The 15,282-nt window shown below is 45.0% G+C and overlaps 1 long non-coding RNA gene across 1 annotated transcript in view; it reads left to right on the top strand.

Moving 5' to 3' along the window:
* The window catches only part of LOC121677067, a 42,786-nt gene extending 30,489 nt beyond the window's left edge, over window positions 1-12,297 (top strand). The window contains exons 2-3 of the long non-coding RNA XR_006020728.1: window positions 11,791-11,929; window positions 12,245-12,297. This is a non-coding gene — a long non-coding RNA (uncharacterized LOC121677067). The remainder of the gene's footprint in view (window positions 1-11,790; window positions 11,930-12,244) is intronic.
* The last annotated feature ends 2,985 nt before the right edge of the window (window positions 12,298-15,282 follow it).

Raw genomic sequence — 15,282 nt, forward strand, 5'->3', positions numbered from 1 at the left:
ACTTACATTTAGGCAAGCATTGATATACATAAAATAAAAACAATAAATAAGGTTGTAAGAAAAAAATGATGAGGAGGAGATGCCCGAAAGGATTGTGGTCCGTGTGTTTAATCTACCACATAGCCAGGTACCTAAGAGAGAATTGTTATTAGGGAATATGGGGCTGAGGAAAGTGACCACCCTGAATTTTGAGTCTTAAATAACTGCCACCTTTGTCAGTTATCCTTAGAGTGGATACCACAGTTAACATTTGATGGCAGCCAGGTGTATTTGTGCACATTTTCACAGTTGTATTCCTCAGTCAATCCATATGATCTCAAGCCTCATTTCCTTATCTTTAAAATGGGCTCAGCAATAGCATTTCTCACATTGCACAGACTAAACCCATCATGTGTGGAAAATGCTTTGCACAGTATCTGACACACAGTAAGCATTCAGATGAATAATGAATTTTCTTTTTTTATTAATTTTTATTGAGCTCTACATTTTTCTCTTCTCCCCTCCCTGCCTCTCGCCTCCCCGCTTCAACCCTCTCCCAAGGTCCCCATGATCTCCATTTACTCAGGAGACCTTGTCTTTTTCTACTACCCATGTAGATTAGATCCATGTATGTCTCTCTTAGGTCCTCATTGTTGTCTAAGTTCTCTGGGATTGTGATTTGTGGGCTGGTTTTCTTTGCTTTATGTTTAAAATCCACTTATGAGTGAGTACATGTGATAATTGTCTTTCTGGGTCTGTGTTACCTCACTCAATATGATATTTTCTAGCTCCATCCATTTGCCTGTAAATTTCAAGATGTTGTTATTTTTTTTCCTGCTGTGTAGTACTCCATTGTGTAAATGTACCACATTTTCTTTATCTATCCTTCAGTCCAGGGGCATTTAGGTTGTTTCCAGGTTCTGGCTATGACAAACAATGCTGCTATGAACATAGTTGAGCACATGTCCTTGTGGCACGATTGAGCATCCTTTGGATATATATCCAAAAGTGGTATTATTGGGTCTCGAGGAAGGTTGTTTCCTAATTTTCTGAGAAATCGCCACACTGACATGCAAAGGGTTGTACCAGCTTGCATTCCCACCAGCAATGCAGGAGTGTTCCCTTTTCCCCACAACCTCTCCAGCATAAGTTGTCATCAGTGTTTTTGATCTTGGCCATTCTTACAGGTGTAAGATGGAATCTCAGAGTTGTTTTGATTTGCATTTCTCTGATGACTAAGGATGTTGAACATTTCCTTAAGTGTCTTTCAGCCATTTTAGATCCCTCTGTTTAGGTCTGTACTCCATTTTTTTATTGGATTATTTGTTGGGTAATGAATTTTCTTGCTGTGTAGCTCAGGCTGACTTAGAATTTACACTGTAGCCCATGCTGGTCTTGAAGTCATGGAAATCTACCTGCCTCAGCCTCTCCATTTCTGAGATTATAGGCATGACCCACCACACCTAGTCTAATTTTACTTATAAGTTTCTTATTTTATTTTTTGAGATACTAGTGATTGAACTCAGGACCTCATGTACGCTAGCCATGTGCTCTGTCGCTCACTGAGGTACATCCATAGCTCAAGTTCCCTTATTTAAAAGTCTTTACTATGTGAGACTGGAGAAATGGCTCAGTGGTCAAGAGAATTGACTGCTCTTCCAGAGGACCTGGGTTCGACTCCCAGCACTCAACAGAGGCTCACAACTGTCTGTAACTCAAGTTCTAGGTGATGCAATGCTGTCTTCTGGCCTCTTCCAATACTGCACACATGTGGTGCATAGACATACACCTAGGTGCAGAAAAAACACCTATATACATAAAATAAAAACTTCCCTATGTATGTTTACTTTATAAGCAATCACATTTCTTTTAGAAGATTGTAAAATATAGAAAAGCAAACCAAGAAAAAAAATTCAAATTACTTAATATCTTGCCATCTATATTTAGCTACTATTAATCTCACGGTAAAATCTATTTACAGTCTATCTCTTCCCTCACATATGCACACATTAGTGAGAAACCAAAAGAAACCAATAAGACCCATCCCTTCTTTGTTACGGAATATTATTCTTTTTTTTTTTTTTTTTTTGGTTTTTCAAGACAGGGTTTCTATGCAGCTTTTTTAGAGCCTGTCCTGGACCTAGCACTTTTAGACCAGGCTGGCCTCGAACTCACAGAGATCCGCCTGCCTCTGCCTCCCGAGTGCTGGGATTAAAGGCGTGCGCCACCACCGCCCGGCTCGGAATATTATTTTAACTAGGCAAAAGTGTGTTATATTTGTTTCTGCTGTGGAATATTACTTTAACTGTGTAAAGGTGTGTTGTATTTGTTTATGCTGCAGAATATTACCTTAACTGTGTAAAGATTTGTTTATGTGTTACATTTGTTTATGCTACACTTTTTAAATGATGTAAGGATGTGTGTTTACTTATATAAAGATGTGCTGCATTTGTTTCACCTTGCCTGCCTAAGGCACCTGATTGGTTTAATAAAAAGCTGAAAGGCCAGTAGTTAGGTAGTAGAGGGATAGGTGGGGCTGGCAGGCACAGAGAATAAATAGGAGAAATCTAGGCTCAGGAGAAATGAATGGGAGGGGAAGGAAAAGAGAATGGGGGAGAAAAGAGGGGCACACGCCTGGGACAAAAAGCAAGGCAACTGCCAGCCAGACACAAGAAGCAGTAAAAATAAGATATACAGAAGGAAAGAAAAGACCCCAAGGCAAAAGATAGATAATGGAAACCGGTTGACATAAGTTTAAAGAGCGGGTCAGAAATGAGCCTAAGCTAGGCCGAGCATTCCTAACTCATAAGTCTCTGTGTCATGATTTGGGAGCTGGTTGGTGACCCAAATGAAAAAGCCGGGTACACTTGTCTCTGCTTCTGGTACAGAGGGCAGGGCCAGAGCCTGCAGGGTTACTACCATGCCCCATTGCCAAATTGGCAATAGTGGTTCTCAAATGATAATTTGTGTGCCTTTAATAAGTGTGTTTTGCCTACTTCCAAGCATTCTCTTTTATGCTGTGTTCCACATTTGAACAGGCACACCTGTTCAAATTATTGACTTATTGACTCGGGAAAAAAAATGTCAGAAAAGAAACAAAATAAAACAAAAGATGTGGGTGTTTTTTTTTTTTTTGTTTATCTTTGTCTTTGTTTTTATTTTTCTAGCTTTGGTTTTCAAAAACTTGAAGCCTTCAGAGGAACATCAAGACGTGGATGGGCATGGAAGCTAGGTATGGCAAGCTGCGCCTGTTATTCCAGCTCTTGAGACTGGATGAGGTGGGAGGGTTGTAGGGGGTTCGAAGTCAACCTCAGTTACAGCGTGAGAACCTGTCCCAAACAAACTGGGCTGGTGAGATGGCTCAGTGGATAAGGGTGCAGACCACCAAGCCTGAAAATCCAGGTCTGATCCCCAAGACCCACATGATGGAAAGGATCGACTCCTGAAGGTTATACTCTGACCTACACATACACACACACACACACACACACACACACACACACACACACACACACACTAACATGTAATAAAGATACGGACATGGACAATATGGTCAGAACAAGGGTATTGAGGGGGTGGGAGGGAGCCAGGTAATGGCTGTGCCATAAACTTTAATCCCAGAATTTGGTAGGCAGAGGCAGGTGGAGCTTTTGAGTTCAAGACAGCCAGGGCTACACAGAGAAACCCTGTCTTGAAAGAAACAATAAAGTCAGAGAGCCAGAGATTCTCTCTCATATCCGCAAAGATTTCACTGTTTGGGGCAGGTAGAGGTGGGGAGGAGGGGACATGGGAAGGTATGTCGATGGTAGAGACATAGGAAGTCACAGAGAACAGAGAACCTGTGCTTGGTTTTCTGTCAGAGTTCTCTGGACCACAAAGGACAAGGCTAGCCGATCTGGATTCCTAGAGTGGCCTAGCTTTTACTACCCTGTAGGTGGTGGGACCTGGGAGAATGCAGCTGATATGCGAGGCGGACTAAAGTCCCAGGCGATATAGCCAGCTTTATTCAGAGCAGCAGCCCGTTTGTACTCTGAGGGCTGAGGCGGCACGTGAGCACAGTGTGCAAGCGCGAGGGCAAGCCACACGGGACAAAACGTGGTTTTCCATAGAGGTACATAAACAACAACAGAGACTTGTAATGAGTGATCCGAGGGAAACTCACTCCTGTCTGCTGCTCCTGGGAGGAACACAACACATTCCAAGAACAATTCTGTGTTTTGAAGAAACCAAGGGCACAAGACTCTTGTCTTGTTTTCTTGGGGTTTTCTCACCATCGCTCAGAAGTCTCAGTGGCTCCATTCTTGGACCATGTTCCGGTAGTCCAGAACTGGTGCTGGGCTGGAAGGGGTCAGTCTTGGGGATGAGGCATGTTTCAGTGTAACTAGCAAAGACTGATGCCTGCCTGTGAGCCAGATAAAGTGATTATTGTTGGCTTCCAGGCACCCCTGGCCCTGCCCCTTGGGGATCTTGCAGAGTTGAGTCTTGCCTGTGTGCAGGGCCCGCAGTATCCTGTCCCTTTATAAAAGGGGAAACTCTGCCTACTTCTACCTCTTTTTCCTCTTCCTCTTTCTTTCTCTGCATCTCTCTGTCTCTCTCTTTCTCTCTCCCCTCACTCTTCCTCTCCCCCTTTACCCCAATAAAACTTCCCATGTAAGTTCTGTGTGCGTGACATGTCTGTCTCTCACCCACTGCGTAGCCCCTTGGCTGCCAAGGTCCAACCTCGTGCAGAATCATAAAAGTTATAATTACAACTAACTATCACAACGGGCAGACCTCAACAGGGATCAGAATGTTCCCCTTCCCGCCTACATGGTTTCCCATAAGTACCATTCTTTACCTAGATGACATGTTTGCTGTCCTGTTTGGATATAGGCCGAAAATGGATTTGCACAACTGGTTTATAGTTGAAAATGATTGCATCATACCTGTGTGAGATGGAGAATCATAACCAGTGCCCATACAGAGACTTAGCCTGTGTCTGTAGCTGGGCACCACAGTGCATTAACTGACTCTAAGATGTTGTTGAGCCTTTGGCTCTCTTTCGTGTGTCTTGCTTGATCTCTGAGACCTGGGGTAACCCTCTGAACCAGAGGCCCTCACGATGTAATCCCACAATGTACATTTTCAAGCCCCATCTCAGATATACCGAATCACAGTCTATAGATCGTCCCCAAACATGGCAGAGTGTGAGAACGAACCACCATTTCACACCATTTTGCTTTTTAAATTTCCACTCCCCAGTCTTCCAGACTCTTAGCAGTCAAGTGCCCATTAGATGTTTGACTGGCTCCGGCCTGGGGCATCTGCACATTATAAGCTTCTGCTGGGAAGCCAGTTGCTTCCTCTTTCTCCCCAGAATCTTCCTCATAACGATTCCAACTGCGCTCTGTTTCACTTAGGCTTCAGTTTCTGAAAGGAAACTGGGGAGATGAGAAAAAGACCCTTTAGTAAATAAATTTGGGAAAGGAATTCATTGCGGGCCAACATTATCCTAAAGCTTTATATACGAAATCTCTGGGAGTTCGCGAGCCTCGTGTGGTCTGGCACATCTCCTAGGGAAACGTGTGGCCAAAACCTCTCCTTGTTTCTGGGTCAGGAAGTGATAGCACACAGATGGAATTTACAATGGGGCCGAGCAGTGGCCCCACCAAGGCTGCTCAGAAAAGGCCCTTGTCATGGGCTTCATTCAATTATAATGAGCGTTCCCCAGGCTGGCTGGCCCCTTTTCTTTTTCCTCGACTGCTTTCACTTTTTCATGGAGGACTGGCCCTTAAGGTCCGCTGGGATTGGTGTGAGCCTCGATTTGGCAGGAGAAAGGGAGAAGGAAGTACACGGTGGCCTACAAAATTGAATTACTCCGCCTCCCTGGCCCCTTGCCTCAAAGAATAGACTGTTGTGCTCTGGAAGGCAGGGAAGTCCCAGTTTCTCAGGCTCAAAACAAAACAAAACAACCTTTCTGCAGGCTCCTCTCTCGCCTTAAGATGCTTAGTGGGGAGTAGTGAAGAGGCAGAGCAATAATGCAATCAAACGCTATTTATTGTGCTTGGAAATTGCTTGGAAGGCAGGCTTTAAACATATGTATCTGATGCATTCCTTCAGAAGAACAAGAGAGCATTGGCTTGACTTAAACAGCCAACTTCTAAAATTATGGGAAAGATTGCCACACATTAATAAAGAAAAGAAATACCTTTGAAAAAAAGCTCTAGCTGTAGCCAGTGACCCACTTTTGTGACCTCTGGTAACCTCTGTGACAGCAGAACTATTTTACCAGGAATTTGGCCTTTGGAATCTGTTGAGATGGTTTTCTGATAGTAGACACAATTTCTGTTTTCATCTCTAAATTTTTATCTATCTATCTATCTATCTATCTATCATCTATTTATCTATCTATCTATCTATCTATCTATCTATCTATCTATCTATTTATTTTTGGTCATTAAATGACAAAATAGAGACTTTTTTTTCCTTTTTTGAGACAAGATTTCTTTGTAGCTTTGGTGCCTGTCCTGGAACTAGTTCTTGTAGTCTAGGCTGACCTCGAACTCACAGAGATCTGCCTGCCTCTGCTGGCGAGTGCTAGGATTAAAGGCGTGCGCCACCACCACCCAAAACAGAGGCCTCTCTTAAGAATTCCCTACTATTCAGCTGGGATTGTTTACACAAGACCTGTGTAAGGCTGAGCCTACCAACACCTCTCTGTCACGGAGAGGGGAGGGTTCCCTTGAGCATCTCCAGGCAGTTGATGGTAGCTGGGAGAAGCAGAGGCACATTTTTCAATGGCATAACCGCTGGTAAAATGCTTATGCTCCTATAAATAATCCCTCATCTGTGCTGCTGTAAGCACCCTGGTTAATTAGACACACTGGATTTCTGGCCTCCACACACGTAGAAGCAGAAGGGGGACTATAAGTGTGGGCTACAGGGAAGAGCTGGGAAGAGGAGGGGGTCAGTGGGAGTGGGAAGGGGACAAGACAGGCTGATGGGCCGAATGTCATCCAAACCATTATGTAAGTCTCTGAAGATGTCATAATGGGACCCATTGCTATGTACAGCTAATATATGTTCACAAAAACCTAGAGAAGGTCCTCCCAACTCCCCCCAGGTCCAGGAAGGTGAGCAACCAAGCTGACAAGGCTCACACAGAGCCCATCCTTGTCGCAGAGACCAAGCCCATCACCATTGTCCCTGGCCTCTCGGTCAGCCTCCACCATCAGCCACCCTCAGAGAGTCCAGTTTGGTCGGATGTTCCATCAGTCCCATTCCAACTGGACTTGGCGATCTCCCATTAGCTCTGTCCCGCCGTCTCAGTGGGTGAACGCACCCCTCACGGTTCTGACTTTCTTTCTCATGTTCTCTCTCTTTCTGCTCCTCATCAGGACCTTGGGAGCTCAGTCTGGTGCTCCAAAGTGGGGCTCTGTCTCTATCTCCATCCATCGCCAGGTGAAGGTTAATATCCAGGATAACTATGTTTTTTCTTTGGGTTCATCTTCTTGTCTTCTCAAGGATCACGAATTATAAGCTTGATGTCCTTTAATTATGGCTAGAAACCGATTATGACCTTGGACTTAACATAGTGTGGGGAACCCTGATAGCTCTTTGGCCTGGAGAGGGAGAGAATGGGGGTATGGGTGGGGGGGAGGGAAGGGGGAAGAGGAGCGGAGGAGATGGAAATTTTTAATAATAAAAATAATAAAAACCAAAAAAAATAAAATAATATAATAAAAATAATAAAAATAATTTAAAAAGATAAACAGGTACTACAAAAGAAAGGGAGGTGCCTGGAGGGCCAGGGTGTGGAAACGGCATATTATTTTCTTTTTATAGCATTTGATATTTATTTATCATATAATATATGGAGTAATATAGAGGACTAATATACTTCTCCAAAACAGAAACAAATACATTTTATTTTGAGAAAGAAAATTAAAATGCTTTCTAATTAAAAAAAAAAAAAAACGATAGAGAAGGGCTGCAAGATGGCTCAGTGGTAAAGGAGCATGGCTGCCTGGGCGTGATCCTGGGGCCCTCATACGGAAGGAGAAAACCTATTCCGACAAGTTGTCCTCTACTTCACATGCACTGTGGCGTGACCCCCACCCCTGCTCAATCAGTCAAGGCAAAAAAAAAAATACTAAAAAGAATACATTCTAAAACAGTTTCTCAATGTTATCAAAGTTGCAAGGGTCTGCATAGTAATAGATAGACTATAAACAGGATACTTCTTTTTTTCATTTTTTATTGATATTTATTGAGCTCTACATTTTTCTCTGCTCCCCTCCCTGCCTCTCCCCTCCCCCTACAAACCTCCCCCAAGGTCCCCATGCTCCCAATTTACTCAGGAGATCTTGTCTTTTTCTACTTTTACTTCCCTTGTAGATTAGATCTATGTAAGTCTCTCTTAGTGTCCTCATTGTTGTCTGAGTTCTCTGGGATTGTGGTCTGTAGGCTGGTTTTCTTTGCTTTATGTTTAAAACCACCTATGAATGAGTACATGTGATAATTGTCTTTCTGGGTCTGGGTTACCTCACTCAATATGATGTTTTCTAGCTCCATTCATTTTCCTGCAAAATTCAAGGAGTTGTTATTTTTTCTGCTGTGTAGTACTCCATTGTGTAAATGTACCACATTTTCCTTATCCATTCTTTGGTTGAGGGGCATTTAGGTTGTTTCCAGGTTCTGGCTATGACAATGCTGCTATGAACATAGTTGAGCACATGCCCTTGTGGCATGATTGAGCATCCTTTGGCTATATACCCAAAAGTGGTATTACTTGGTCTTGAGGAAGGTTGTTTCCTAATTTTCTGAGAAATTGCCCCACTGACATGCAAAGGGGTTGTACCAGCTTGCATTCCCACCAACAACGCAGAAGTGTTCCCTTTTCCCCACAATCTCTCCAGCATAAGTTGTCATCAGTGTTTTTGATCTTGGCTTTTCTTATAGGTGTAAGATGGAAGTGAGATGAAATTTTAATGTAGTGTTTATTGGCATGTTCTAAGAGCTGGGGCTTATTAGACATTTGTACTTCATCTTTAGAGAACTTCCTTTTTCACATTTTATTAACTCACTTACTGATTGGATCAGTACAAAGGAAAGCTTGGACACTTGGCTAGATACATGGGTGTCAGAACTTCAGTCCAGCTAATTGTCCATTTCTCAGAAAAATTTTGGAACATTGTGACTCATGTGATGTTTTAATATAACAATAATGGAGATGCCATTGAAAGACCTGGATAAATCCAGACCCCCCGCCCCCCTGACTGTAGGACTGTGTTTAGTTTCTAGGTCACCCTCTCTCCCTGGATTGCCATGCAATATCTTCTGAATTATGACCCCAGCAGCTGTCATGGGATACAGCCCTTTATCTTGGACTTTCCAGTCTAAATCCACCATGCAAATGAGCTTCTATTGTTCATAAACTACTCAATCTGTAGCATTGTTTCAACAGCTTCAAACAGATAAAGACCTCCTCCACTGAAGATCCTCCATTATTCACCAGCTATAGGGCTTGGGGTGTTCTGCAACCCATGCAACACCCCAAACATGGCCACACTCTAGTTGTGTTCTGCTTTTACACTGGTTTCCCTGCAGTTTCTCCAGCATACTGGGTATCCACTCCAGAGCCTTAGCGATTGCCATCACATTCACTTGGGAAGATGCCCCCTCACTCCGCCCCCCAACCCAACACTCAGAGGACTCATGTACTCCTAGCCGCTAAGTTAGTAGTTCTCAACCCTTGGGTTGAGACCCCTTTGGGGGTTGAATAACCCTTTCACAGGGTTCTCATATCAGATATCCTGCATATCAAATATTTACATTATGATTCATATAGCAGAAAAATTACAGTTATTAAGTAGCAACAAAAATAACTTGTGGTTGGGGGTCACCATAGCATGAGGAACGTGTTAAAGGGTCACGGCATTAGGAAGGTTGAGAACCACTGCAAGTCTTTAAAACACTACCTTCTCCTGGAAGTTTTGCAAACACTCTCCCTAATGGTTTTACCTCTTTCCTGGTGTTCCCCCTTTGCACTTTCCCACTTGGAATATGTATGGATTGTAATTGATGGGTTTTGTTTACTGTATACCTCTGCTTACTAGAATGTACTCCTTGATGGCAGGGATTTTTGTTTGGCTTGTTTACTTCTGTACTGTGCTGGTCAGTGCTGTGCCTGGCCTACCACTTGGCACGTAGAAAGAACTTGAATGATAATGCAGTGCTGGGGATGTAACTCGGTTGGCCGAGTGTTTGTCTAGCAGGCGTAAGGCTCTGGGTTTGATCCAAGCCCCAATAACTAGGGGTGGATGTGCACACCTGTAATTCCAGCACTCCAGAAGTGGAGGCAGCAGGATCAGAAATCCAAAGTCATCTTCAGCTGCATAGCTAGTTTAAGGCCAGCCTGGGTTATGTGAGATCATGTCTCAAAACGGAGTTGTTAATGAATGAATAAGTGAATGAGAATACAGATGATAAAGTTGATGGTCAGAGCACAAAGGAGCATGGGGGACAGACGTCTAACCCGGGCGTGAAAAGTAAGTGACCACAAAAGGGAAGAAAGATGTTCAAGTCCAACACATTCCCTAGTCATGAGGCCTCAGGGGAGGAGGGCATAAAGTGTTCCTGCAACGAAAGAGATGGGACCCACATGGGGGTTTATGTCCCTGTTGACCTCTCAAGCAAAGAACTTGTCCTTTTCCCACAGCAGGAGGCCTGTGATTCCCCACTTCCAAGTCTGGTGCTTCTGGGGCTCAGGCAAGACCTGACTTGATTGCTGTAGAAATCAGTAGAGTCAGGTGGCCTGGCCCCGTGACTGGTCTGTGATAGTCAGCCCTCAGTTTCTCCCCCAGGGCCTTGGTGGATTTCAAGCTCCTTGGGACTCTAGTGGACTGTGCAGGTTAGATGTCAGAAGGTTTGTTGCTCTTCCAGTGACAAAGGACTGCTGTGCTCTATGTATTGGTGTACAGGGTAGCAACAACTCCTGCCCATGATGCTGGCAACAGCAGAGTATTGCAGATCTACTCACTCCTGAGAGCAGAGAGTGGACACACACACAGCACACCCAGTTGACAGCAGGGTAGAGGACCGCAACGATGGCTACCACTTCCCACGTTTGCTCCTCCTCCTTCTTTTCTTAAATCCTCAAGTATCACACTGACTTCAGGAAATCGTTCAGAAGGTGCAGATGAAACTGTGGCATGAAAGCCAAATCCACCCTGTGGTCCCTTTTGAATCTGTTATTATTTGCCGTTTTGGTTTTGTTTGAGACAGGGTCTCATTATACAGCCTGGATTGACCTTGATGCTTCTCTAGACCCAGTCAGAGATCCGCCTCCTCCCGCTGAGTGCTTGGATTGCACGCATGCAGGGACACAAGATGACAGCTCGAGCCTTTCTGCTTAGTTTGAAAAATAAAACCACACTCAGTCCTGGCAGCTATTTTATTTGCCCGTCTTTGTCGGGAAAGAGCTTGTTTACATCAACCTGTTGGTTGTGGAAGGAAATCGTTCAGTTTGGCACTGCTACTAATTAGGGTAACGATCTTAGACAAACAACTCACTTTTTAAAAGCCATTTTTAAAAAATATAACAAAAAGGGATTTTTGGGGGGTAGTACTAGTTCCACCTGATTGCTAAAAGAGGCTCGGTGAGTAGATGGCAGCACGCTCTTGTCTTGTGTGTGATAATGTGAGCTAGCACACAATGAGCATCCAGAAAATACTGTTTGCATCAATGAGGAACCATTAAGTTGGAGGTTAACTCTGCTTTGGAGTTTTATCTCAATTCCTTCGAAATTTAGGCGAATGTCATTGCCCTAGCTTCTAGGATTTTCTCTGAAAGCCCAGCTTTGGAGGCCTCTCTGTAGAGCAATGTACATTAGGAAGCAGTCAAATGGAGCAGGAAGAGACACCATTTCCAAGGTTATCTGAAGTGTGGGAAGCAAAGGAGAAAAGAATGGTGAGATTATGGGGATGTGGAGGGGTGGGGTGGTGGGGATGTGGAGGGGTGGGGTGATGGGGATGTGGACAGGTGGGGTGATGGGGATGTGGAAGGTAGGGTGATAGGATATGGATGGGTGGGGTGATGGGGATGTGGATGGGTGGGGTGATGGGGATGTGGAGGGCTGAGGTGGTGGGGATGTGGAGGGGTGAGGTCAGATATGGAGAGGTGGGGTGGTGGGGATATGGAGGGGTGGGGTGGTGGGATATGGAGGGGTGGGGTGATGGGGATATATCCTGCAGAGACTGATTCAGTACTCATTATTTGTCTTAGGGTTTCTATTGCTGTGACTAAACACTGTGCCCAAAAAGCAGCTTGAGGAGAGGGATTATGTGGCTCACACTTCCACAGCACAGTTCATCACCAAAGAAGTCAGGCCAGGAACTCAGCAGGGCAGGAACCTGGAGGCAGGAGCTGATGCAGAGGCCATGGAGGGTGCTGCTTACTGGCTTGCTCAACCTGCTTTCTTATAACATCCAGGACCACAAGCCCAGGTATGACACCTCCTGCAATAGACTGGACTCTCCCTCATCAATAACTAATTAAGAAAATGCCTTAAAGTTGAATCTTATGGAACATTTCTCTCTCTCGGTTTTGTTTGTTTGTTTGTTTTCTGTTTTTTTCTTTGTGTAATTTTGGATCCTGTTGTAGAACTTGCTCTGTAAGACCAGGCTGGCCTGAAACTTTCTCTTTTCTTCTCCTTCTCCTCCTCCTCCTTCTCCTTCTTCTTTTTTTTTTTTTTTGAGACAGGGTTTCTTTGTAGCTTTGGAGCCTGTCCTGGAACTAGCTCTTGTAGCCCAGGCTGGCCTCGAACTCACAGAGATCCACCTGCCTCTGCCTCCTGAGTGCTTGGATTAAAGGTGTGCGCCACCACTGTAGAAGAAAGCGGCGGGGCTGCTTTCCTGCCGCCCGGCCGCCGGCTAGCTTTACACCCGAAATAATTACACGGAAACTGTATTCTTTTAAACACTGCCTGGCCCATAGTTTCAGCCTCTTATTGGCTAATTCTCATATCTTGCTTTAACCCATATTTAGTAATTTATATAGCACCACGAGGGGTGCCTTACCAGGAGAGATCTTAACCTGCATCCATCTTGGAGAGAAGCAGCATGGAGACTCACTATGGCCAATGCCTGAAGCGTCTCCCCAACTCTACTTCCTTGTTCCCATAATTCTGTTCTGTCTACTCCACCTACCTAGTTTTCTGTCTCTTAAAGGGCCAAGGCAGTTTTCTTTATTAATTAACCAATGAAAGAAACATAGACAGATAACTCTCCTCCATCACACCACCGCCTGGCTCTTTTGGTTTTTCAAGACAGGGTTTCTCTGTGTAGCTTTGGAGCCCATCGTGGAACTTACTCTGTAGACCAGGCTGGCCTCGAACTCTCTCTCTCTCTCTTTTTGTTTTTTTGAGACAGGGTTTCTTTGTATAGCTTTGGAACCTGTTATGGAACTCATGCTGTAGACCAGGCTGGCCTCGAACTCACAGAGATCCACCAGCTGGAGGCATTTTTCTCAGTTAAGGTTCCCTCCTTTCAAATAACTGTAGTTTGTATTCGAGTTGGCATGAGACCAGCCAGCACGCTGACACACAGGAGCTGCTTCAACAGTTAGTGGTGTACTAGCTACAGCAGCAGTTTTATTGTAACTCTGGTTTGAGCAGCAGATTCTTTGGGTACGGCCTGAGGGTCCTCATGAGGCCACTCCATCAGGACAGGAAAATGGCTGAATCTCTCTCGCCTTGTGGTTTCTGATCCCTACTGTCTTGCCCGTGCTCCTTGCACAGCGATTGCGTCTCTAAGGGAAGCCTTCCATGGGGTCAGGCCCCAAAGGAGAAGTACTTACCCAGGCTGTGTTTGCTTTACATTCGGTCATGTTTCATTGGTCAGAGTAATCTTATGGCCGCCCTGAGTCAGGATGGGAGGGGGTGGTGTACAAAGATGCAAAGATCAACATCTATGTTCACGAGGAGCCAGCAGCCGAGGCTTACAAATCTTGGTTTTAAACACATAGAAAGAATAGGACAAGGGTGGACGTGATAGATGAGTTTCAGGGGATCTGTTATCTTCTTCTGGCCTCATGGGCACTGGGCATTCAAGTGGTCCACAGACACATTTACAGGCAGAACACCCCTACACATGAAATACAAAAGGGCATGCAAACAACCCAGACAGGCTTCAAACTTCTTGAGGTTCTGCTGCCCCGAGGACACATCTGTTATATGTTAGTGTTTATCAACCATCCTTCAAGTGAGTTTGTACGCACATGCAAGAAATAGGGTGGTTCTGTTCCTGGAAGAAGAGGGCTTAGAGTCCTCTGGAGCTGGAGAGCAGATGGTTGGGAGCTGCCTCCTGGTGGGAATGCTGGGGATGGACTGGGTTCCGTGCAAGATCAGGGAGAGCTCTTCACCCTTCAGCCTATTCGTTAAACATAACTTACATTCAGTTAAGAAACAAGTTCATCCCTATGAGATAGGAATGTGAGCCATCATATTCCTTGGATACCTGAGTTGCATTGTATGTAACCATAGTTACCAGGTTACCATCCCCTCCTTAAAGAGATGCCGAGCCATTAGCATTTCCTGCCCTGTGCCCCCTGGCTGGCTTGTGTGTTCAGAGGTTAAAACTCCCTCCAGAAGTTTATATGGCTTGAGTGGGGGAAAGGTGAGCAGTGACAGAAACTGCTGGAACCATGGAGGCTTCTGCCATACTCCTGGACCCTTCACTTACCAGGGACTTAATCCTGGGCAATGCAGTGCCGCAAAACAGTCACATGTCACACACTTGCTCTTGGTCCTGTGCTAACCTCTTTGTCCTTGATGGTAAGTTTCTCAAGGGGAGGGACCTTTCTGGGTTGTTTTGTATCATCTGAGTACCCTGCAGTAGCGCCTGGGTCACGGCGCTCCAGGTAATGTCTGCTGAATGAATGAGCAAATGAATGAGTGGGGAAGAAGTGGGCAGGAGTCCTTATAGCATAGACGGGGAATGTTGGGGTGCTCAGTGCAGAAGGCGGATGATGCAGAGAAGCCAGACTACAGTAGAGCATGAAATTTGGGGTGAGAAAACCTGGACGTCAGCCTCAGTGGGGCTCACCCTGAACAAGTCAGAAAAATATTCTTTCCCCAATTCACCTTATACACAAAAGGAACAAGGTGAACTCAACAAGTGTTTGCCAAGTGCTTGCTACAGCCTGAGGTGGGGCTGGGACCTCAGCGGGGAGTGGAGCCTTTTGTCAGCTGTGGGCGTGCACTGCACAGTCCAGCTTCAAGGGAGAACTTCTGCAAGGGGTGCGGTTAGCTGTGGCCTCCTGAG

The sequence above is a fragment of the Arvicola amphibius genome, chromosome 2, assembly GCF_903992535.2.
Source record: "Arvicola amphibius chromosome 2, mArvAmp1.2, whole genome shotgun sequence".
NCBI classification, from domain to species: Eukaryota; Metazoa; Chordata; class Mammalia; order Rodentia; family Cricetidae; genus Arvicola; species Arvicola amphibius.